General features: G+C 46.0%; 1 pseudogene; it reads left to right on the plus strand.

Moving 5' to 3' along the window:
• Nucleotides 1-2273: 2273 nt before the first annotated feature.
• On the plus strand, nt 2274-3361 carry LOC147086930 (uncharacterized; annotated as a pseudogene).
• Nucleotides 3362-23759: the final 20398 nt, after the last annotated feature.

A 23759-nucleotide genomic window follows, 5' to 3' on the forward strand; every position in this document is an offset into this window, starting at 1 on the left:
GTCTGTGCCAATCCATCTGTCTCTGTATTTCTCCGTCTCTCGCTGTCTGTCTTTGTTTGTTTCTCTGTCTGTCTCTCTGTCTGTGTCACTGTCTTGGCCTCTCTGCCTCTCTGTGTTTATGTATATCTCTGCATCTGTCTGTCTGTATCACTGCCTGTGTTCCGGCTTATTATGTCTCTCTGCCTACATCTGTTTATCTACCTCTGTCAGATTGTCTGTCACATTCTGCATCAGCCTCCATCTGTCTCAGTAATTCACTTCTACAGTCTTCCACTGTCTGTCTCTTCTGTCTGTCTCTGTATGTCTCTGTCTGGCACAGTCTGTCTATTTCTCTTTGCCAGTCACTTTCTGCATGCGTTTCTGTGTGTGTCTCTCTGGCGCAGTCTGTCTCTTTAAATGTCTTCCTCTGCCTGCCTCTGTCTGTCTGGCTTAGTCTGTCTCACTCTCCGAATGTTTCTGTATTTCTGCGTGTTGGTGTGCGTGTGTGTGTGCATGTGTGTGAGACAGACAGAGGCAGGTAGACAGAGAAATACATAGAAACAGACAGACTGTAACATAGAGACAGACAGAGACAGACTCGTGAAACAGATCGTCAGATTGAAACTGATAGACTGTGCTAGACAGAAGCAGACTGAGAGAGCAAGTATTAAAGGACTTAGCATCTTTGAAAGCGAATAAATCCCTCGACCCTGACTAGATGTAGCCCAGGCTATTAAGAGCAGCAAAAGAGGAAATAGCAGAGGCTCTGACCATCATTTTCTATGATGTGGAGATGCCGGTGTTGGACTGGGCTGGACAAATGTAGGAAGTCACACAACACCAGGTTATAGTCCAACAGCTTTATTTGAAATCAGAAGATTTGGAGTGCTGCTCCTTCATCAGGTGAAGTGAAGAGTTGCATATAAGCACAGCATATATAGTCAGAGAGTACTGCCAGATGATTACAGGTAAACTTTCTAAATGCCCTTTATCACACCTAGGCAGAGAGATGATTACAGCAATCACAAGTGTGAATGGTGTCAAAACAGATCAGTCAGGAAAACATTACATCAAGGAATAAGGAGGTGTGGTCACAAAGGGTCAAATATTGAAGATGCTGGCGTCTGTATGAAAAACAAAAAACAAACAAAAAACTATTTTTTTGCAGGAAATCACAGCAGGTCCTGCCAATCTGTGTAGAGAGAACATGCCAACGACGAACCGAGTCTGGATGACTCTACGTCAGGTGGGGTTACATGTCGCGTGGCATGAAGCCAAGATCCTGATTGAGGCCGTCCTCATGAGTTCGGAATCTGGCTATCAGTTTAGGCTCGACAATTTTGCGTGTCGTGTGTCTCGAAGGCCGCCTTGGAGAATGCTTACACAGCAGCAACCAAGCCTCCCCCGGTAGCACGGTTGAAACCGCAGGGAAGTCCATCGTCAACTTGTCTGACCACACCCTTCAACCAGACGAAATCGAAGTCCTTAGTCGAGGGCTCAATGTCTGCCCCACCACCAAAATGGACCCCATAGGTCGCACGGCAGACACAGAGGAATTCATCAGGAGAATGAGGCTACGGGAATTCTTCCACAAATCCCAAGATGTCAGCAGCGAAACCAATGAGACACTCAATGATCCAGAAGAGGAGACAGAGGGATCCGCAGTGCAGCAACCACAGAAAAAAGAGTCAAATTGGACCCCTCCTGAGGGTCGCTGCCCTAAGCTTGACATTTATGCTCAAGCTGTCAGGAGATGCAGCAACGCCAGATTCATCAGCCACACTCACAAGACAGCCCAGAGTGTCACCCGAGCACAACGCAACTCCATCCACGCTCCCAAGACCAAGCACAACAGCGTCATCAAACCAGCAGACAAAGGAGGAGCCATCGTCATACACAACTGAACGGACTATTGCAAAGAAGCATACCGACAACTGTACAACCAGGAATACTACAGACAGTTACCCTCAGATCCGACCAGAGAACACACCCACCAACTCAACAGACAGACCAAGACCTTTGATCCAGACCTTCAAAGCATCCTATGCGCTCTCATCGCACGTACTCCCTGTGTGGGAGACTTCTACTGCCTCCCAAAGATGCACAAAGCCAACACACCCAGACGTCCTATCGTATCAGGCAACGGAACCCTGTGTGATAACCTTTCTGGATACCTCGAGGGCATCCTGAAACCCATCGTACAGGGAAAACCCAGCTGCTGTCGTGAAACTACAGAATTCTTACAAAAACACAGCACCCACGAACCAGTTGAACCAGGAATACTCCTCGCCACAATGGACGTCTCGGCACTCTACACCAGTATCCCCCACGATGACGGCATCGCTGCGACAGCCTCAGTGCTCAACACCAGCAACAGCTAGTTTCCAGACGCCATTCTGCAACTCACCCACTTCACCCTTGACCACAATGTCTTCACCTTCGACAACCAGTTCTTTACCCAAACACACGGAACAGCCATGGGGACCAAATTCGCACCCCAATACGCCAACATCTTCATGCACAAGTTGGAGCAAGAATTCATCACTGCACGGGACCTCCAACCTATGCCATACACCAGTTACATCGACGACATTTTCTTCCTATGGACACAAGGCGAAGAATCACTGAAAAGACTACATGATAACATCATCAAGTTCCATCCCACCATCAAACTCACCATGGACAACTCCTCAGAATCGCTTTCATTCTTGGACACACGAATCTCCATCAAAGACGGACATCTCAGCACTTCACACTACCGCAAGCCCAGGGATAACCTCACGATGCACCACTTCTCCAGCTTCCACCCTAACCACGTTAAAGAAGCCATCCCCTACGGACAAGCCCTGCGAATACACAGGATCTGCTCAGACGAGGACGAACCCGATGGACACCTACAGACGCTGAAAGATGCCCTCGTAAGAACGGGATATGATGCTCGACTCATGTGAGATTAGCTATACACTCTGACCCCGGGAGGGATTGATTCGAATGTGTTCCGACGGGCCACCACGAATGATCGCATAGACCTCCTCAGAAAACAAACATGGGACACAACCAACAGAGTACCCTTCGTTGTCCAGTACTTCTTCGGAGCGCAGAAACTACGCCATGCACTTTGCAGCCTTCAACATGTCATCGATGAGGACGAACACCTCACTAAGGCCATCCCCACGACTCCACTACTCGCCTTCAAACAGCCGCCTAACCTCAGACAGACCATCGTTCATGGCAAATTACCCAGCTTTCAGGAGAACAGCGACCAGGACACCACACAAACCTGCCACGGCATCCTCTGCAATACATGCCTGATCATCAACACAGATACCATCATCACACGTGAGGACACCACCCACCAGTTACATGGTACACACTCATGTGACTCGGCCAAAGTTGTCTACCTCATATGTTGCAGGAGAGAAAACCCCGGAGCATGGTACATCAGCGAAACCATGCAGACACTGCGACAGCAGATGAATGGACACTGCACAACAATCGCCAGGCAGGAGTGTTCCCTCCCATCGGGGAACACTTCAGCAGTCAAGGACATTCAAGTTCAGAAGAATGAGAGGTGATCTTATTGAAACATATAAGATTGTGAAGGGGCTTGATCGGGTGGATGCGGTGAGGATGTTACCAATGATGGGTGAAACTAGAACTAGCGGGAATAATCTTAGAATAAGGGGCTGCTCTTTCAAAACTGAGATGAGGAGAAACTTCTTCACTCAGAGAGTGGTAGGTTTGTGGAATTTGCTGCCCCAGAAAGCTGTGGCAGCTACACCATTAAATAAATTTAAAACAGAAATAGATAGTTTCCTAGAAGTAAAGGGAATTAAGGGTTACGGGGAGCGGTCAGAAAATTGGACATGAGTCTAGGTTCGGAATGATCATGGCCCTGTGGGTAGTGGAGCGGGCCCAGGGGCCGTGTAGTCTGGTTCTGCTCCTACTTCTTGTGTTCTAATTCTGTGTTAGATTTCAGGAGATGGTTTTTGTTCCTGTTCCTGGCTGGGGTGGAGATCGCCTTTACAGAAGGTAAGTACTGCAGAAAATATAGGGACAGAGTGATCTCCTGGAAGAGTTCCGATCGCCTACATGTGTCGGAGAGGAATTTCCCAGATTTTGTCCCCCAAATTGGCCATTGGGTTTTTTATCTGGTTATTCACCTCTCCCGGGAGATCACATGGGTTCGGGTGGGATGGAGAGTGATAGCAGATTTGAGGTTAGGATCAGTTCAGCCATGATCTTATTGAATGGTGGAGCGGGCTCGATGGGCCGATTGGCCTACTCCTGCTCCTATTTCTTATGTGCTTATGTAACACTCTATTTTACGCCACACACTTCACTGTAAAACTCTCATATACCCCACACCGCTCACTGTAACACTATGATATAACCCACACACCTCAATGTAACACTATGATGTAGCCCAAACACTTCATTGTAACACTCTGCTTTACCTCACACCCCTCACTGTAACACACTGATATACACCACACATCTCACTGTAATACTATGATACAGCCCACACACCTCATTGTAACACAATGATGTGCGCCACACCCTCACTAATACACCCTGCGATAACCCACACCGCTCACTGTAACAGTCTGAATACTTCACACCCCTCACTGAAGCACTCGTATATGCCCCACCCCATTCAATGTAACAGTTTGATATATTTCACGCCCTCACTGTAACACAATCTGATATATACCACACCCTCACTGTTACAAGTTGGTAGGACCCACACTCCTCACTGTAACACTCTGATATACCACACACCAATCACTGTAACACTCTGATATACCCCACAACCCTCACTGTAACAATCTGAAATGCCGCACATCACACATTGCAAAACACTGGTATTCCTCACATCCCTCAGTGTAACACTCTGATATACCCCAGAATCCTGACAGTAACACTCTGATTTACCCCACGTCCCTCACTGTAACACCCTGAAATAATCCACAACACTCGCTGTAACAACCTGGTACACAATACACCCAACACGCTAACACTCTGACATCCCACATGTCCCTCACTGTACCACACTTATACATAGATACATACATAGAAGATAGGAGCAGGAGTAGGCCATTCGGCCCTTCGTGCCTGCTCCGCCATTTAATGAGATCATGGCTGATCCTTTAATTCAGTATCCCGTCCCCGCCTTCTCTCCGTAACCCTTAACCCCTTTTGCCCGTAGAAATATATCTAATTCCCTCTTAAATATATTTAATGAGCTGGCGTACACTGCCCTCTGTGGCAATGAGTTCCACAGGTTCACCACTCTCTGAGTGAAGAAATTCCCCCTCATCTCTGTCCTAAATGGTTTAGCCCTTATCCTTAAATTATGTCCTCTAGTTCTGTTCTCACCCGCCAAGGGAAACATTCCTTCTGCATCCAGTCTGTCTAGACCTGTCAGAATTTTATACACTTCTATGAGGTCCCCTCTCAATCTTCTAAACTCCAGTGTGTACATCCCTAAACTACATAGTCTCTCCTCATAGGTCATTCCCGCCATTCCTGGTATCAGCCTGGTGAATCGCCGCTGCACCCCCTCCATGGCAAGAACATCCTTCCTCAGATGAGGCGACCAAAACTGTACACAGTACTCGAGGTGTGGTCTCACCAGTGCCCTGTACAGCTGCAGCAAGGTATCCCTGTTCCTGTATTCTAACCCTTTTGCTATGAAGGCCAGCATACCGTTTGCCTTCTTGACCGCCTGTTGCACCTGCATGCTCGCCTTCAGTGACTGGTGTACAAGAACACCCAGGTCTCTCTGTACTTCCCCCTCTCCCAATCTATTGCCATTTAAATAATAATTTGCCCTCCCGTTCCTGCACCCAAGGTGGATAACTTCGCACTTGTCCACATTATAGTGCATCTGCCATTTATCCGCCCAATCGCCCAGTCTGTCCAAATCGCTCTGGAGCTTCCTGGTCTCTTCCTCTGAGCCCACCCCACCTCCTAGTTTAGTGTCGTCTGCAAATTTGGAAATGCTGCATCCGACTCCCTGATCCAGGTCATTAATGTAAATTGTGAACAGCTGGGGGCCCAGGACAGATCCCTGTGGTACCCCACTTGTTACTGCCTGCCATTCAGAAAATGAGCCGTTTATTCCAACTCTCTGTTTTCTATCTGACAGCCAGTTCCCTATCCACGCCAAAACTTTCCCCTTTATCCCATGAGCCTCAATTTTCCATGCTAATCTTTTATGTGGGACCTTATCGAAGGCCTTTTGGAAGTCCAGGTACACCACATCTACTGGCTCTCCCCCATCTATTCTACCAGTTACTCCCTCAAAAAATTCCAATAGATTAGTCAAGCACGATTTACCCTTTGTAAATCCATGTTGACTCTGTCCTATCCTGTCCCCATTTGCTAAGTGCTCCGCTATTTCATCCTTAATGATGGACTCCAGCATTTTGCCCACAACTGATGTAAGGCTTACAGGTCTGTAATTACCTGCTTTTTCCCTACCCCCCTTTTTGAATAGTGGGGTAACGTTAGCTACCCTCCAATCCATCGGCACTGTTCCCGAGTCTAATGAATTCTGAAAAATCATCCTTAGTGCATCCGCTATCTCTAGCACAAGCACCTCAATGTAACAATCTGATGTACCCCACAACCCCGTAACACACTGCTATAGCCCACACTACTCACTGGAACGCTCTCTGGTGTAACCCACACCTCTCACTGTAACACATTTGATCCTCCGTACCCCTCACTATAACACACTTGTATTGCCCACAATAATCACTGTAACACTCTGATATACTTCAACCCACTAAATGTAACACGCTTATATATTCCACACCCCTGTAAGACTCTGCCATATCCACCACCACTCACTGAAACACACTCTGATATCCCCACACCCCTCACTGTTACAGTCTGATATATTCCACAGCCCTCAATGTAACAATCTGACATAGCCCACATTCTTCACTGTAAGACACTAATATACCCCACACCACTCACTGTAACACACTGATATAACCCACACCGCTCACTGATACATTCTAATATACACTACGTACCTCACTGTATCACAATGGTACCCCACACACCCTTCACTGTAACCATCTAACATACCCACACACCTCACTGTAACACTCTGATATACCCACACCCTTCATTGTAAATTTCTGATATAGCCCACACCACTCTGTAACACCCTGATATACCGCAAACCTCTCTGTAACTCGCCGATATACCCCACACCCCTCACTGTAACGTAATCTGACATCGTCCAAACCTCCAATATAATACATTGCTATACCCCAGACTTCTCACTCTAAAATTCTGATATATTCCCCACCCCTCACTGTAATAATCTAATATACCCGACACCACTCTGTAGCACTCTGATATACCCCACAAAACTCATTGTAACACTCGGATAAACCCCACACCCCTCACTGTAACACACTGATATACCCCGCACATCTCACTGTAACACACTAATATACCCACACCCTTCTGTAACAAACTGATATACCCCACACAACTCACCATCACACTCTGATATACCCCACACCACTAACTGTAACACTCTGATATACCACTCAACACTCGCTGTAACACACTGATATACCCCATAACCCTCTCTAACACACTGATATACCCCACACACCTCACTGTAACACATTGATATACCCCACACCCCTCACAGTAGCACACTGATAAACCACACGCCGGTTACTGTAACAAACTGACATACCCCTCACCCTCTGAAACACTCTGAAGTACCCCACACCACTCACTTTAACACTCTAATATATCCCACACCACTCCATTTAACACATTGATATACACTGCACCCCTCTGTAACACACTGATATGTCCCATACACATCTGTTATACTCTGATGTACCCCACACCCCTCACTGTAACTTTATGATATAACCCACACACCTCTGCAACACGCTGATATACCCCACAGACCTGTGTAGCCCTCTGGTATACCCCACACCCCTCACTGTAACATGGTCTGACATACTCCAAACCCCTCAAAGTAACTCTCTGATATACCCCAGACCCCTCACTCTAAACCTCTGATATACTCCTCAACACTCACTGTAATACTGATATAACCCGCACCACTAACTGCTGTCATTGCCACTTTAATCCCATGGCCATCAACTTTGATTATATCTTGGTACTTTATCAAGCACCACTTAAAAGCAAAGGGAAATTGTGAACATGTGAATAATATCAGTCTTCAAACCGTAGAATTGTTGATCCACGGTATGTTGACAATGTGTTAGCAGATCATGAAGCCCCGCTCTGATCACAGGCCTCGCCTGGTTTCATTCAGTGAATTAAAAAATCGTTGCAGCTATTCCTATTTCGTTCCTTATTTCCTTATTCTCAGCATACAGGTAATTCTGCCAATGCCGGTATTTCTTGCCCAGCCCAAGTTACCCATGAGAAAATGATGGTCCTTCATCTTCAGCCGCTGCAGTCGGTGTGGTGAAGATGCTCCCACAATAATGTTGCAGAAGGAATTTTAGGGTTTGATGCAGTGATGATGAACGGCCGGTGATAATTTTGAAGGTTATTGTAGTATAGTGGTATTGTTGCTGCACTAGTAAAGTAGGTTGACCTCTACGAGATATTCAGAGTTCAGATCCCTCAGCACAGGAATGTAAGTTCAATTAATTAAACAAATCTGGAATAAAAAGCTAGTATCAATAATGGTGAACACTGGAACTACCGGATTGTTATAGAAAAGCATTTGGTTCACAAATATCCTTTAAGGAAGGAAATCTGCCGTCCATACCAATTCTGGTCGAAATGTGACTCCAGCAAAGTGGTTGATTCTTAAATGCCCTCTGAAATGGCCCAACAAGCTGATCAATTGTATAATGCGACTCACCACCACCTTCTCAAGGGCAATTGGGAATGGGCAATAAATGCTATCCTTCTCAGCGACGCCCACATCACAAGAATGAATAATAATTATTTATTAAAGGTCAAAATGTTTTATAAAGGGTTACAATGTGGGCGTCCCTGGCAAGGCCAGCATATATTGCCCATCCCTAATGGCCCTTGAGAAGTGGTGGTGAGCCATCTTCTTGAACCGCTGCTGTCTGTGTGGTGACGGTATTCCTACAGTGCTGGTAGTGAGGGAGTACCAGGATTTTGACCCAGCAACGATGAAGAATCGGCGATATAATTTTAAGCAAGGATCGTGTGTGGCTTGCCAGGGAACTTGGATTTGGTGGTGTTCCCATGTGCCTGCTGCTCTTGTCGCTCTAGGTGGAAGAGGTCGCGGGTTTGGAAGTTGCTGCCGAAGAAGCCTTGGTGAGTTGCTGCAGTGCATCTTGTAGATGCTAGACACTGCAGCCACGCTACACTGGTGGTGGAGGGAGTGAATATTTAAAGTGGTAGATGGGGTTCCAGTCAAGCGGGCTGCTATGTCCATGATGGTGTCCAGCCTCTTGAGTGTTGTTGGAGCTGCACTCATCCAGGCAAGTGAAGAGTATTCCATCACCATCCTTACTTGTGCCTTGTAGATGCTATAAAGGATTCGGGGAGTCAGGAGGTGAGATACTCGCCGCAAAATACCTAGCCTCTGGCCTTCTCTTGTTGTTACATTATTCATGTGGCTGGTCCAGTTAAGTTTCTGATCAATGGTAACCCCCAGGATGTTGATGGTGGGGGAGTCGGCGATGGTAATGCCATTGAATATCCAGGGGCGGTGGTTAGACTCTCGCTTGTTGGAGATAGTAATTGCCTGGCAATTCTGTGGCACGAATGTTAACTGCCACTTATCAGCCCAAGCCTGAACGTCGTCCAGGTCTTATTGTATGCGGGCATGGACTGCTTCATTATCTGAGGGGCTTTGAATGGCACTGAATATTGTGTAGTCAGCAGCGAACATCCCCATTTCTGACCTTATATTGGAGTGAAGGTCATTGAGGAAGCAGCTGAAGATGGTTGTGCCTAGGACACTGCCCTGAGGAACTGCTGCAGCGTTGTCCTTGGGCTGTGATGTTTGCCCTTCAATCACCAGAACCATCTTCCTTTGTGCTAGGTATGACTCCAACCAGTGAAGAGTTTCCCCCCCGATTCCCAATCACTTCAGTTTTACTAGGGCTCCTTGATTCTCACTTCTCCTCTGGAATTCAGCTCCTTTGTCCATGTTTGGACCAAGGTTGTAATTAAGTCGAGAGCCGAGTGGTCCTGGCAGAACCCAAACTAGGCATCAATGAGCAGGTTATTGGTGAGTAAGTACCGCTTGACAGCACTGTCGATGACAGCTTCCATCATTTTGCTGATGATTGAGAGCAGACTGATGGGGCGGTAATTGGCTGCATAAGATTTGTCCTGCTTTTTGTGGACAGGACATACCTGGGCAGTCTTCCACAATGTTGGGTTGATGCCAGTGTTGTAGCTGTACTAGAAAAGCTTGGCTAGATATGCGGCTAGTTCTGGAACACAAGTCTTCAGCATGTTAGACGTAATGTTGTCAGGGCCCAAAGCCTTTTCTGTGTCCAGTGCGTTCAGCCATTTCTTTGTATCAGGTGGAGTGATTGGAATTGGCTGAAAACTGGCTTCTCTGATGTTGGAGACCTCAGGAGCAGTCTGATATCGATCAACGCCGGGTGGTCCGTCCAGATTCATTTTTATTATATTGTTTCTTAGCGGTTTGTTACAACTGAGTGGCTGGCAAGGCCATTTCCGAGGGCAGTTAAGTGTCAACCACATTGCTATGGGTCTGGAGTCACACATAGGCCAGAGCAGGTAAGGACGGCGGAATTCCTTCCCTAAAGTACATTAGTCAACCAGATGGGTTTTTACGAGAATCTGATAGCTTCATGGTCACCATTACTGACACTAGCTTTTTTTTTGCTGAGGTGAAGCTGATCAGGCGGAGCCTCATGCGGAGACCAGTTCGGGCAAATGGACTATTTCTGTGGGGCAGACTCTATAATATTATGTAACACCCGCTTTAACCAGACTCAGAATGATCCGGGACTGACAGCACATCTCTTTTAAACAGACACAGAATGATCCGAGACTGAGAGCTCATCCCTTTTAACAGACACAGAATGATCCGGGACTGACAGCACCTCACTTTTAAACTGACACAGATTGATCCGAGACTGACAGCACATCCGTTTTAACAGACACAGAATGATCCGGGACTGACAGCACATCCCTTTTAAACAGACATAGAATAATCCGGGACTGACAGCACATCCCTTTTAAAAAGACACAGAATGACCAGGGACTGAAAGAACATCCCTTTTAAACATAGTATCATAGAAACTTAGAAGATATGAGCAGGAGTAAATCATTCGACCCCTCGAGCCTGCACCGCCATTCAATGAGACTTTGGCTGATCATCGAAATTCAGTACCCTGTCCCTGCTTTCTCCGCATACCCCTTGATCCATTTAGCCTTAAGAAATATATCCAACTCCTTCTTGAATATATTTAATGAACTGGCCTCCACCGCCCTCTGTGGCAGAGAGTTCCACAGGTTCACCACTCTCTGGGTGAAGAAATTCCTCCTCATCTCCGTCCTAAATGGCTAACGCCTTATCCTTAGATTGTGACCCCTGGTTCTGGACTCCGCAGCCATCGGGAACATCCTTCCTGCATCTAGTCTGTCCAGGCCTGACAGAATTTTATAGGTTTCGATGAGATCCCCTCTCAACCTTCCAAACTCCAGTGAGTATAAGCACAATCGACACAATCTCTCCTCATACGTGATTCCTGCCATCCCAGGTATCAGCCTGGTGAATCTTCGTTTCAGTCCTTCCATGGCAAGAACATCCTTCCTCAGATAAGGCGACCAAAACTGAACACAATGCTCAAGGTGCGGTCTCACCAAGGCCATGTACAACTGCAGCAATACATCCTGGTTCATGTACTCGAAGTCTCTTGCTGCGAAGGCCAACATACCATTTGCCTTCTTAAGCGCCGGCTGCACCTGCATGCTTACCTTCAGCGACTGGTGCACAAGAACACCCAGGTACCTTTGCACTTCCCCTTCTCCCAATCTATTGCTATTCAAATAATAATCTGCCTTCCTGTTTTTGCCACCAAAGTGGATAACCTCACATTTATCCATATGCATTTGCCATGTTTCCACCCAATCATACAACCTGTCCAAAACATATTGGAGTTTCACGTCATCCTCCTCAAAGCATACCCTCCCACCCAGCTTTGTTTCATCTGCAAATTTGGAGATAGTACATCCAATTCCATCGTCCAGATCATTAACATATATTGTGAACAGCTGCGGTCCTAGGACCGATCCTTGCGGTACCCCACTGGTCTCTGCCTGCCACTCGGAAAACGACCGGTTTATTCCAACTCTTTGCTTTCTATCTGCCAACCAGTTCTCTATCCAAGTCAATACCTTGCCCCCAATCCCATGTGCCTTAATTTTGCACCCTAATCTCTCATGTGGTAACTTAGAAAATTCCTTCTGAAAGTCCAAATACACCACATCCACTGGTTCTCCCTTATCTATTTTACCAGTTACATCCTCAAAAAATTCCAGTAGGTTACTCAAGCACGATTTACCTTTTGTAAATCCCTGTTGATTTTTCCGATCCTGTCACTGCTTTCCAAGTGCTCTGCTATTATATCCTTTATAATGGTCTCTAGCATGTTCCCCAATACCGATGTCAGGCTATAATTCCCCACTTTTTCTCTAACACCTTTTTTGAATAATGGGGGAATATTAGCTACCCTCCAATCCATGGGCACTGATCCAGACTCTATCGAGATCTGGAAAATGACCAGCAGTGCATCTATCATCTCCCGGGCCGCTTCCTTAAGAACCATAGGATGTAGATTATCAGGCCCTGGGATTTATCTAGCACGTCAATCCCGTCAATTGCCCCAACACAACTTCCCTACAAATACTGATTTCTTTCAGTTCCTCCCTCCCATTAGTCCCTATGTTCCCCGACATCTCTGGGAGGTTATTTGTGTCCTCCTTTTTGAAGACAGAACCAAAAAATGTATTTAATTGGTCAGCCATTTGTTTGTTCCCCAATATAAATTCCCCTGATTTTGACGGTAAGGGACCTACGCTTGACTTCACAAACTTTTTCTCTTCACATATCTATAAAAGCTTTTACAGTCAGTTTTTATGTTCCCTGCAAGCTTACTTTCATAATCTATTCTTCCCCTCTTTATTAATCCCTTTGTCCTCCTTTGCCGAATACTAAACTGCTCCCAATCCTCAGGTTTGCTGCTTTTTTTGGCCAATTGATATGTCCTCGCTTTGGATCTTATGTTATCGCTATTTTCCCTTGTTAGCCTCGGTTGAGTCACCTTTTTTGATTTATTTTCATGCCAAATTGGGATAAACAAATTCTGTAGTTCATCCATGCAATCTTTGAATGTTTGCCATTGCCTATCCACCGTCAACACTTTGAGTGACGTTACCTAATCAATCCTACCCAACTCACGTCTCATACCATCATATTTCCCTTTATTTAAATTCAGGAGCTTAGTCTCTGAGTCAACTACTTCACTCTCCATCTTAATGAGGAATTCTATCATATGAGGATCGCTCCGATACAAGGGGACTCGCACAACAAGATTGCTAATTAATCCTTTCGCATTGCATAATACCCAGTCTAAGATGGCCTGATCTCTAGTTGGTACCTCGACATGTTGGTCCAGGAAACCATCCCGTATACACTACAGGAATTCGTCCTCCACAGTATTGTTACTAATTTGGTTTGCCCAATCTATATGTGGATTAAAGTCACCCATGATGACTGCTGTGCCCTTATTGTACGCTTCTCTATTTTCCCTCTTAATGCCATTCCTAACCTCTGCATTACTCTTTGGGGGTCTATACGCCACTCCCACTAACTTTTTCTGCACTTTGGTATTTCTCAGTTCTACCCATACAGATTCAACATCATCAGAGCTAATATCTTTCCTTATATTTGTGTTAATCCCCTCTTTAACCAGCATTGCTACCCACCTCCTTTTCCTTTTTGCCTATCTTTCCTGAATATTGAATACCCCTGGATGTTGAGTTCCCAGCCTTGGTCCCCCTGGAGCCATGTTTCCCTAATCCCAATCATATCATATTCGTTTACCTCTATTTGTGCTGCCAATTCATCCACCTTATTACTACTGCTCCTTGCATTAAGACACAAAGTCTTCAGGCTTGTTTTTTTAAATCTCTTACACCTTTTAGAATTATTATTTCCTGTGGCCATGTTTGTTTGAAACCTTTGATTTCTCTGATTGCCACCTTTGTTTTTCTCCTTCCTGTCTTTAGCTTCTATCATTGTTTCCCTTTCCTTTGTCTCAATTCTCAGATTCCCAACACCCTGCCATTTTAGTTTAAACCCTCCCCCACAGCACTAGCAAATACTACCCCAAGGACATTGGACCCAGTAATGCCTAAGTGCATAACGTCCGATTTGTACTGGTCCCACCTCCCCCAGAACCGATTCCAATGTCCTAGGAATTTGAATCCCTCCCCCTTGAACCTTTCCTCTAGCCACGTATTAATTTGAAGTATTCTTCTATTTCTACTCTGACTAGCACGTGGCACTGTTAGCAATCCTGCGATTACTCCTTTGAAGTCCTGTTTTTAATTTACCTCCTAACTACTTATATTCAGCTTTTAGGACCTCATCCCATTCTTTACCTATATCGGTGGTACCTATATGCACCACGACAACTGGCTGTTCACCCACCGTTTCTAAAATTTTCTGCAGCTTCTCCAAAACATCCTTGACCCTTGCACCAGGGAGGCAACACACCATCCTGGAGTCTCGTTTGCTGCTGCAGAAACGCCTATCTATTCCCCTTACAATAGAATCCCCTGTCACTATAGCTCTACCCCTCTTTTTCCTCCCGTCCTGTGCAGCAGAACCACCCCTTGTGCCAGGAGGTTGGCTGCTGCTGCCTTCCCCTGTTAAGCCAACCCCCCCAACAGTATCCAAAACGGTATAACTGTTCGGGAGGGGAATGAACCCAGTGTATTCCTGCACTACCTGCCTGTGCCTAGCATTCTGCCTGATGGTCACCCATTCCCTTTCTGCCTGTGCAAGCTTTACCTGCGGTGTGACCACCTCCTTAAGCGTGCTATCCACGACTTCCTCGGCCTCGCAAATGCTCCAATATGTATCCTTCCGCTGCTCTAGTGCCGCAATGCGGTCTGTCAGTAGCTTCAGCTGGGCACACTTCCCGCACACATGGTCGGCAGGAACACAGGAAGTGTCCCTGATTTCCCACATAGCGCAGGAGGAGCAAACTATGGGGCCGAGCTGTCCTGACAAGACTTACCCTTTACTTCCTTTAAATTAAGTTTATATTTTTGTTACCAGCAGGCCCCGCCACACTTCAGAGCTTAGAAAGTATAAAACACAGAGTTTAAGTTTGGAAATCAAGGAGAAAGAGAGAAATACTCAACAACCAATCACTTACCTGCTTTCTGGTGACGTCACACTTTGATTACTTCTTACCTCTCTTTCCCGCTGCTGAATTGGTAAGCCTCGCCTCGCTGCTGCCGCTTTTTTGCTCCACCTCGCTCTTCACGCCACACCCACGTCTGCCGCTGTGGTCGTGCCTCACCTCGCTGCTGCCGCTTTTATGCTCCGCCTCGCTCCTCACGCCACACACAGGTCCGATGCTGACACAGGCACAGAATGATCTGGGACTGCCAGCACATCTCTTTTAAACAGACACAGAATGATCCGTGACTGATTGAACATTCCTTTTGAACAGACACAGAATGATCCGGGACTGATAGCACATCCCTTTTAAACAGACACAGAATGATCCGGGACTGACAACATATCCCTTTAAAACAGACATAGTATGGTCCGGGACTGACAGCATATCCCCTTTATACAGACACAGAATGATCCAGGACTGACAGCATATGCCTTTTACACAGACATAGAATGATCTGGGACTGACAGGATATCCCTTTAAACAGACACAGAATGATCCAGGACTGACAGCATATGCCTTTTAAACAGACACATAATGATCCTGGACATACAGGACATCCCTTTTAAAAATATACACAATTATCTAGGACTGAAAGTAGATCCCATTTAAACAGACACAGAATGATCCGGGACTGAAAGTAGATCACTTTTAAAAAGACATAGAAAGCTGCCTGGCATGCAGAGTGTTTCCAGCAATTTATGTCTTTATATTTCGAATTTCCAGCATCAACACTATTTTGCTGCATGCAGCTGCATGTGTTTGGCTCTGTTGTGCAATGGAGAACACATTGGACTCTTTGCAGAAGGTGGTGAGGGAACCAACACGAGGGGGAAACCTACTTGACCTCCTCCTGACCAATCTACCTGTCAAGATGCAAAACTGTTCAAAAAGTATCCACTGGCTGTAAAAGGCTCTGTAGAAATGCAAGACTTTCTATTACAGACTTCTGGGAGAATGTGACTTAGCAGGCAAAGACCAGAAACAGGTAGGATGACACCGGAAGGCCAGTTAACTAAGTTGGGTAGAGTTTGGTGATATTAACGCCAACGTCTGCGGGTTTGATTCACGTGTGGGACATTTGTTTTTTGGGGGGAGATCAGTTTATTAATTTTCTAATTAATTAGCAGCTTAATAAGTTTGGAAGTAAACTCACACGGGACCTACATTAATTTGAAGCAACGCTGTAAAATCATAGTGCTGCCGAGAACTCATTGACCTGAAAGGTTAACCCTGTGTTTCTCGGTCCACAGCTGTTCCTGGATGTGATAAAAATTATAACTTCCGGGAAGTTATGTCATCACTTCCTGTGAACGGTGAACTATGAACTATGAACTGTGTACATACCTCACTTCCTGTCATATGTCACTTCCTGTTGGACTGGTATAAATACTGGTCTGTTCAGTATTGTAAGAGGCTTCTTCCAGAGGCATGGTAAAGACCTCTCTCTTGTATATAGTGTGTTTATAAGTTACTTAAAGCTTAATTTAAAGTTACTTGATGGTAAGTCTCCTTTTCTTACATCAATTTAAGTAACTTAGTATTTACACTGACAAATACTAGACCTTCAGACAAACTCGGAAGTTAAGGATCCAGGGAACCACCCATCATGGAGAAAATCCTTAGACCTATTCGTCTGGACTTGGACACGAATACACCAGCAGCTGGCAGGGTATGGAAGCATTGGTATCGTACTTTTGAGAATTTTCTGGATGAATGTAAAGCGGATGCTCCTGCTAAATTGAAGATACTTGTCAATTATGTGACCCCAAAAGTGTTCGAATATGTTGATGAATGGGATAATTACGAAGAGGTGATTCGGGCACTTAAGAAACTGTATGCGAAGACCCCAAATGAGGTCTATGCTAGACATCTACTGGCCACAGCCCGACAAGGGCCAGGGGAATCAATTGACGAATTCCTGCAAGAACTTCGCAGGCTCGGCGTAGATTGTAACTTTCAGGCAGCCTCAGCTGAGCTGTACCGCCAAGAAATGATTCGTGATGCTTTCATCTGCGGGATTGCCTCTCCATTTATACGCCAGCGTCAACAAGAAAGTAAAACACTTGAGCTACAAAAAGCTTTTGACCTAGCTTGTTCTCTGGATTTGGCAAAGAGAAATGCAGACCTCTATCAGCTGCCCAGATCTCGATCTGCTGCTGTAGCTGCAACCAGACAATTCAAGCGGTCTCAGGTGAACCCTATCATGGGGGAATCTAATTCTGATAATTCCGATGAAGAAGAGGAGGATGACCCCACTTTAGCAGCCTCTTGGCAATCTAGGAAGGAGTGCTTCTTTTGTGGAGATGCTTTTCACCCTAGGAAAACCTGCCCTGCTCGCAATGCAATCTGCAGTTATTGCTGGAAAAAAGGACACTTTGCTAAAGTTTGCCTATCAAGGGCCTCTGCGAGGGCCAATCCAGCTAAGGCCTACCGAACTGCCCCAATTAGGGCCTATCAAGATGCTCCAGCTAGGACCTATCAAGCTTCCTCTTGAGCTCTCTCCCGAAGAAGCACACCGAGAGTTTTAGCCTCTCTCTGTGCAATGACACCAATTAGAGCTGCTTGCCCACAGAACCTGTCTCATGCAGCCACAAAAATTTCAATTAAAGGTCATACCTTAGATGCCTTAATTGACTCAGGAAGTACTGATAGTTTCATTAAGGAAAAGATTGTTGCGAAATTGAAACTACATGTCTTCCCATCGGACCAGGCAATTGCGATGGCCCAGTCATCACTTAATACCAGGGTCTCCGGCTTTTGTGTTGTTGATATGACACTTCATGGTCGTATGTATCCCTCCACCCGACTTTCGGTGCTCAAGGACTTATGTAGTGATCTCCTCTTAGGGCTGGACTTCCAAAAATAGCATAAGAAACTCACCATTGAGTTTGGTGGATCCAAACCCGGACTTACTATTTCTAATATACCGTCTAAATTACCATTTTGTGCATTATCAGGAGCTTCACTTGATGAACCCTCATTATTTGCCAGTATTCCGCCTCAATGCAAACCAATAATAACGAAATCGCGGCGCTTTAATCAGGAAGACCAATCTTTTATTGCGGCTGAAATCTCTCGACTTCTAGCAGAGGATATCATCGAACCATGTTGGTCGTCCTGGCGGGCTCAAGTCGTCATTGTCAAGAACCTTCTAAAACCTCACAAATGGCGACTATGCATCGATTATTCGCAAACCATCAATCAATATACCGACTTGGACGCCTACCCATTGCCACGCATTGATGATATGGTTAATAAACTGGCCGAATACAAAGTGTTCTCAACTTACGATTTAAAAAGTGCCTATCATCAGTTACCCTTGAAGGTCTCAGATAAGCAGTACACGGCCTTTGAGGCTAATGGACGGCTGTACCAATTTCGTCGCCTCGCATTCGGGGTTACTAATGGAGTGGCTGTCTTCCAACGGGCAATGGGTGGCCTGGTTAAGCAGGAAAACCTAAGGGACACTTTTCCCTATCTTGATAACATTACCATTGCAGGTCACGATCAACAGGAACACGGCGCCAACCTCCAAAAATTTCGGGATGCCCTCCATCGCCGTAATTTGATCCTGAATGAATCCAAATCTGTTGAGTCGCAACCGACCATCAACATCCTTGGCTACTGCGTAGGCAATGGTATCATTAAGCCAGACCCAGAAAGACTTCACCCGCTCCAAGAGCTCCCGTCACCTAAGAATCTGGCTTCTTTATGTCGGGCTCTCGGTCTGTTTGCATACTACGCTAAATGGATTCCTCATTTTTCGGACAAAATCCAACCCTTGCTGCATGCTAGATCATTTCCACTGAGAACAGCGGCTGTTGCAGCCTTTAACCTTCTCAAAAAACAGTTGGAGAAAGCGGCTCTTCACTCCATTGATGAGAATCTCCCTTTCATGGTTGACTGTGATGCCTCGGAGGTGGCGATCTCGGCTATTCTGAATCAGGAAGGTCGTCCTGTAGCATTTATGTCCAGGACCTTACAAGGTGCAGAGCTACATTATCCTCCAGTTGAGAAAGAAGCCACAGCCATCATAGAGGCAGTACGGAAGTGGAACCATTTTCTAGCTCGCCAGCACTTTACATTGATCACGGACCAACGATCAGTTGCCTTCATGCTCGATAATCGAAAACGAACCAAAATTAAGAATAATAAAATACAACTTTGGAGGATGGAACTGGCCTCTTTTGGTTATACCATTCTCTATCGGCCTGGCAAGGAGAATGTGGCCCCGGACACCCTCACTCGGGCATTCTGCTCCACTATGTCATCCTCTACTCTCATGGATGTCCACAATGGATTGTGTCATCCTGGCGTTATGCGCATGCTACATTTCGTATGATCACAGAATCTCCCTTTTTCCACTGGAGATGTAAAGAAAATATGCTCAGAATGCCGGCTTTGTGCGGAATTAAAACCTCAGTTCTTCTGCCCCTCAGATGGTATACTCATACATGCAACCCAACCGATGCAACGACTTAGCATCGATTTTAAGGGCCCAGTGCCCTCTTCAACTCGGAACACATATTTGCTCATCATGATCGATGAATATTCACGTTTTCCGTTTGCCTTCCCCTGCTCCAATATGCTGGCGTCCACAGTAATCTGCTGCCTTGAGCAGGTATTTTCTCTCTGTGGCATGCCGGCTTATATTCACTCAGATCGGGGTCCATCCTTTATGTCAAGGGAACTCAAGGACTACCTCTCAGAACGGGGAATTGCTACAAGCAAAACAACACCATACCATCCCATCAGAAATGGGCAAGTAGAGAGGTATAACGGTATCATCTGGAATTCCGTACGTCTCGCTTTAAGATCTCGGGGCCTACCAGACCAGAAATGGGAAACAGTGCTTCCGGATGCATTGCACTCTATACGGTCCCTGCTTTCTACAGCCGCAAATACTACCCCTCATGAGCGGTTCTTTGGATTCCAGCGACGCTCATCTCATGGGCCATCACTCCCGTCATGGCTAACTACTCCTGGACCTGTATTACTCCGAAGATACGTTCGGACGTCTAAAAATGACCCTCTTGTAGACGAGGTCGAACTAACCGATGCCAACCCCACCTATGCAAACATACGATATTCCGACGGCCGAGAATCTACCGTATCATTACGGGATCTGGCTCCCTGCCCACCAGGACCTAGTGGGACATCGGGTGATGGCATTTCACCAGGAAACTCTTGGGACCTATCGGGTACCCCTCTCCAGGATCCTGATCGGACACCAACTAGCTTGGTGCCGGTAGAACCTCGTGCTCAAGGTTGCGACACTCCCAGTACCGCGCATGAAAGTACTGATCTGTCACAGACCAGCTCTGCACCTCCCTCTGAACAGAGGCAGTCCGACTTTGAATCTATTGGGGCTCGTACTCGAAGCCATGAGCTCCCCGACCCTTCACAGGGCAATCCAGACTCTGACCAATGGCCAACTGCATGTAAGCGGACCAGCGACCCTCTACGATGGGAATCCAAATGGGTGCGACTCTTCCTTGTTCGATGACTGCGGACCAAAAGATAGACCACAGCCTCCGAATTCTGCAGGAGGGAAGAATGTGATAAAAATAATAACTTCCGGGAAGTTATGTCATCACTTCCTGTGAACTGTGAACTATGAACTATGAACTGTGTACATACCTCACTTCCTGTCATAGGTCACTTCCTGTTGGACTCGTATAAATACTGGTCTGTTCAGTATTGTAAGAGGCTTCTACCAGAGGCATGGTAAAGACCTCTCTCTTGTATATAGTGTGCTTATAAGTTACTTAAAGCTTAATTTAAAGTTACTTGATGTTAAGTCTCCTTTCTCTTACATCACTGGACATGCAGAGTTTTTCCAGCATTTAATGAAAAATTCCAGATCCAGCATCTGCTGCATTTTGGTTTTTATTTTACTTCAGTGGCCCTGCTTGTATTAAATAAAGGCAAAAATAAATTGTACCTACCAAAAAATAGAACACCTCGTTAACGCGAGCATTGGTGGTTCAGTGGCAAAATTCTCACCTGCATCTAGTTCAATTCCCGGGCATTGCAGATTATCCTTTTTAATAAAGCATTTCAAAGAATAGTCTATTTCAGAGCAAATATATCACATGAAACATTCAAAATAATTAGCTGAAGCTGTGAAACTAGATCAAGGTGATGAATGCCCTCATCCTGTTCCAGTGTAACAGACTCAAGGGGCTGAAACTCCTCCTCCAGTATCTGTGTAAAAGGCTCGAGGGTCTGAATGCCCTCTTGTCCCTTTGTAACAGGGTCGATGGGTTGAATTGCCTCCTCCTGTTCTAGTGTAACAGACTCGAGGGGTTGAATTGCCTCCTGTTCCTGTGTAACAGGCTCGAGGGTCTGAATGGCCACCTCCTGTTCCAGGGTAACAGGCTCGAGGGGCTGAATGGCCTCCTGTTCCTGCCTGACTGGTTCGAGGAGATGAATGCCCTCCACCTGTTCCTGTGTAATAGGGCCGAGGGGCTGAAAGACCTCCTGCAATGCGGTGTAACAGGCTCGAGGGGCTGAATGGCCTCCTGTTCCTGTGTAACAGGCTCGAAGAGCTGAATATCCTCTTCTTGTTCCAGTGTAACTGGCTCGAGGGGCTGAATTGCCTCCTGTTCCTTTCTAACAGGTTCGAGGTGATGAATGTACTCTTCCTATTCCTGTGTAACTGGCTCTTGCAGCTGAATGTCCTCCTCCTGTTCCAGTGTAACAGACTCGAGCGGCTAAATGGCCTCCTGTTCCTGTGTAACAGGCTCGAGGGGCTGAATATCCTCCTCCTGTTCATGTTTAACATTCTTGAGGGACTGAATAGCCTACTATTCCTGGCTAACAGCATCGAGGGGCTGAATGTTCACCTCCTGATCCAGTGTAAAAGGTTCGAGGGACTGAAGGTCCTCCGACAGATCCAGTGTAACTGAATCGAGGGGCTGAATGTCCTCCTCCTGTTCCAGTTTAATATGTTCGAGGGGAAGAATGATCTCCTCATTTTCCTGTGTAACGGACTCCAGGGGCTGAATTCCTCCACTTGTTCCAGTGTAACACGCTGGAGTGGCTGGGTTTCCTCCTCGTCTTCATATTGAACCATGTTTCAGGCACTGATGTGGCTGAAGTCCCGATTGTGCCTCTGTTGTCCCGGTGAAGAAAGAAACACAGTGTTAGTGTATAAAAACCCAAGTCCTTGTTCTTTCTGTCTTTCTAAGAATCTGTCTTTCCATTGTTCCCTGTCTGTGCCATACACTCCTTATTCTATTGTTGCCTAGTGATTGATGTGTTCCTATGTGCCGGTTTCAACGTGCTCATTGCTTCTGCTGCTTTAATTTGTGTCGAAAAATTTAACTGAATTTCTTAACCTGTTCAAAGGCGTTTGGGTTTCAATCGAACAAACGCTCAGATTTCTCGAACTCTCTGAGCCTTTTATGGCCAGTATTTGTTTCTTGCTTCATTGCATTTGTTCTTCCTCTTTGCTGTTTCCTCAGAACCTGCTTCCCCCAGCCCTGGAAGCCAATGGCTGCGTCCGACTACATGTGCTCGATGCTTCAGCTCAGCGTGGCTCGATGTTGCAATGGGGACGTCGGGCTTCTTCTGCGACTTGAGTTCACTCCTCGAGCGTCCTGGGCCAATATTGGTGCCACAGCCCCAACAGTCGCTAAAGCACATTGACTCCTTTTAAAGTTGTCAGTGAGTGGAAAGGAAATAATTAATGAAATCTTTACTTTATTCAAAGAGGTTGAAAGGTTCGATCGAGGGATCTGTTAGGGAGAGTCCAGAACAAGAGGCATCGTCTTAAAATTAGAGCTAGGCCGTTCAGGGGTAATGTCATGGAAACATAGAAACATAGAAGTTAAGAGCAGGAGTAGGCCATTAGGCCCCGCAAGCCTGCTTCGTCATTCAATGCGTTCATGGCTGCTCATCCAAATTCAGTACCCTGTTCCCGCTTTCTCCCCATATCCCTTGATCCACTTAGCCTTAAGAAATATATGTAACTACTTCTTGACTATATTTAATAAATTGTCCTCAACCCTCTTCTGTGGTGGAGAATTCCATAGGTTCTCCACTCTCTGTGTGAATAAATTCCTCCTCATCTCAGTCCTAAATGGATTACCACTTATCTTTAGATTGTGACCCCTGGTTCTGGACAGCCCCGCCATCGGGAACATCCTTCCTGCATCTAGTCTGTGTAGTCCTGTTATAATTTTATAAGCTTGAATGAGTTCCCCTCTCATTCTTCTAATCTGTGGCGAATATAAGCCTAATCGACCAAATCTCTCTTCATACGTCATTGCTGCCATCCCAGGTATTGGTCTGGTGAATCTTCGCTGTACT

This window comes from Somniosus microcephalus, unplaced genomic scaffold (assembly GCF_052327205.1).
Source record: "Somniosus microcephalus isolate GS21.2 unplaced genomic scaffold, FLI_Smic_1.0 unresolved_chr6, whole genome shotgun sequence".
Lineage (NCBI taxonomy): Eukaryota > Metazoa > Chordata > Chondrichthyes > Squaliformes > Somniosidae > Somniosus > Somniosus microcephalus.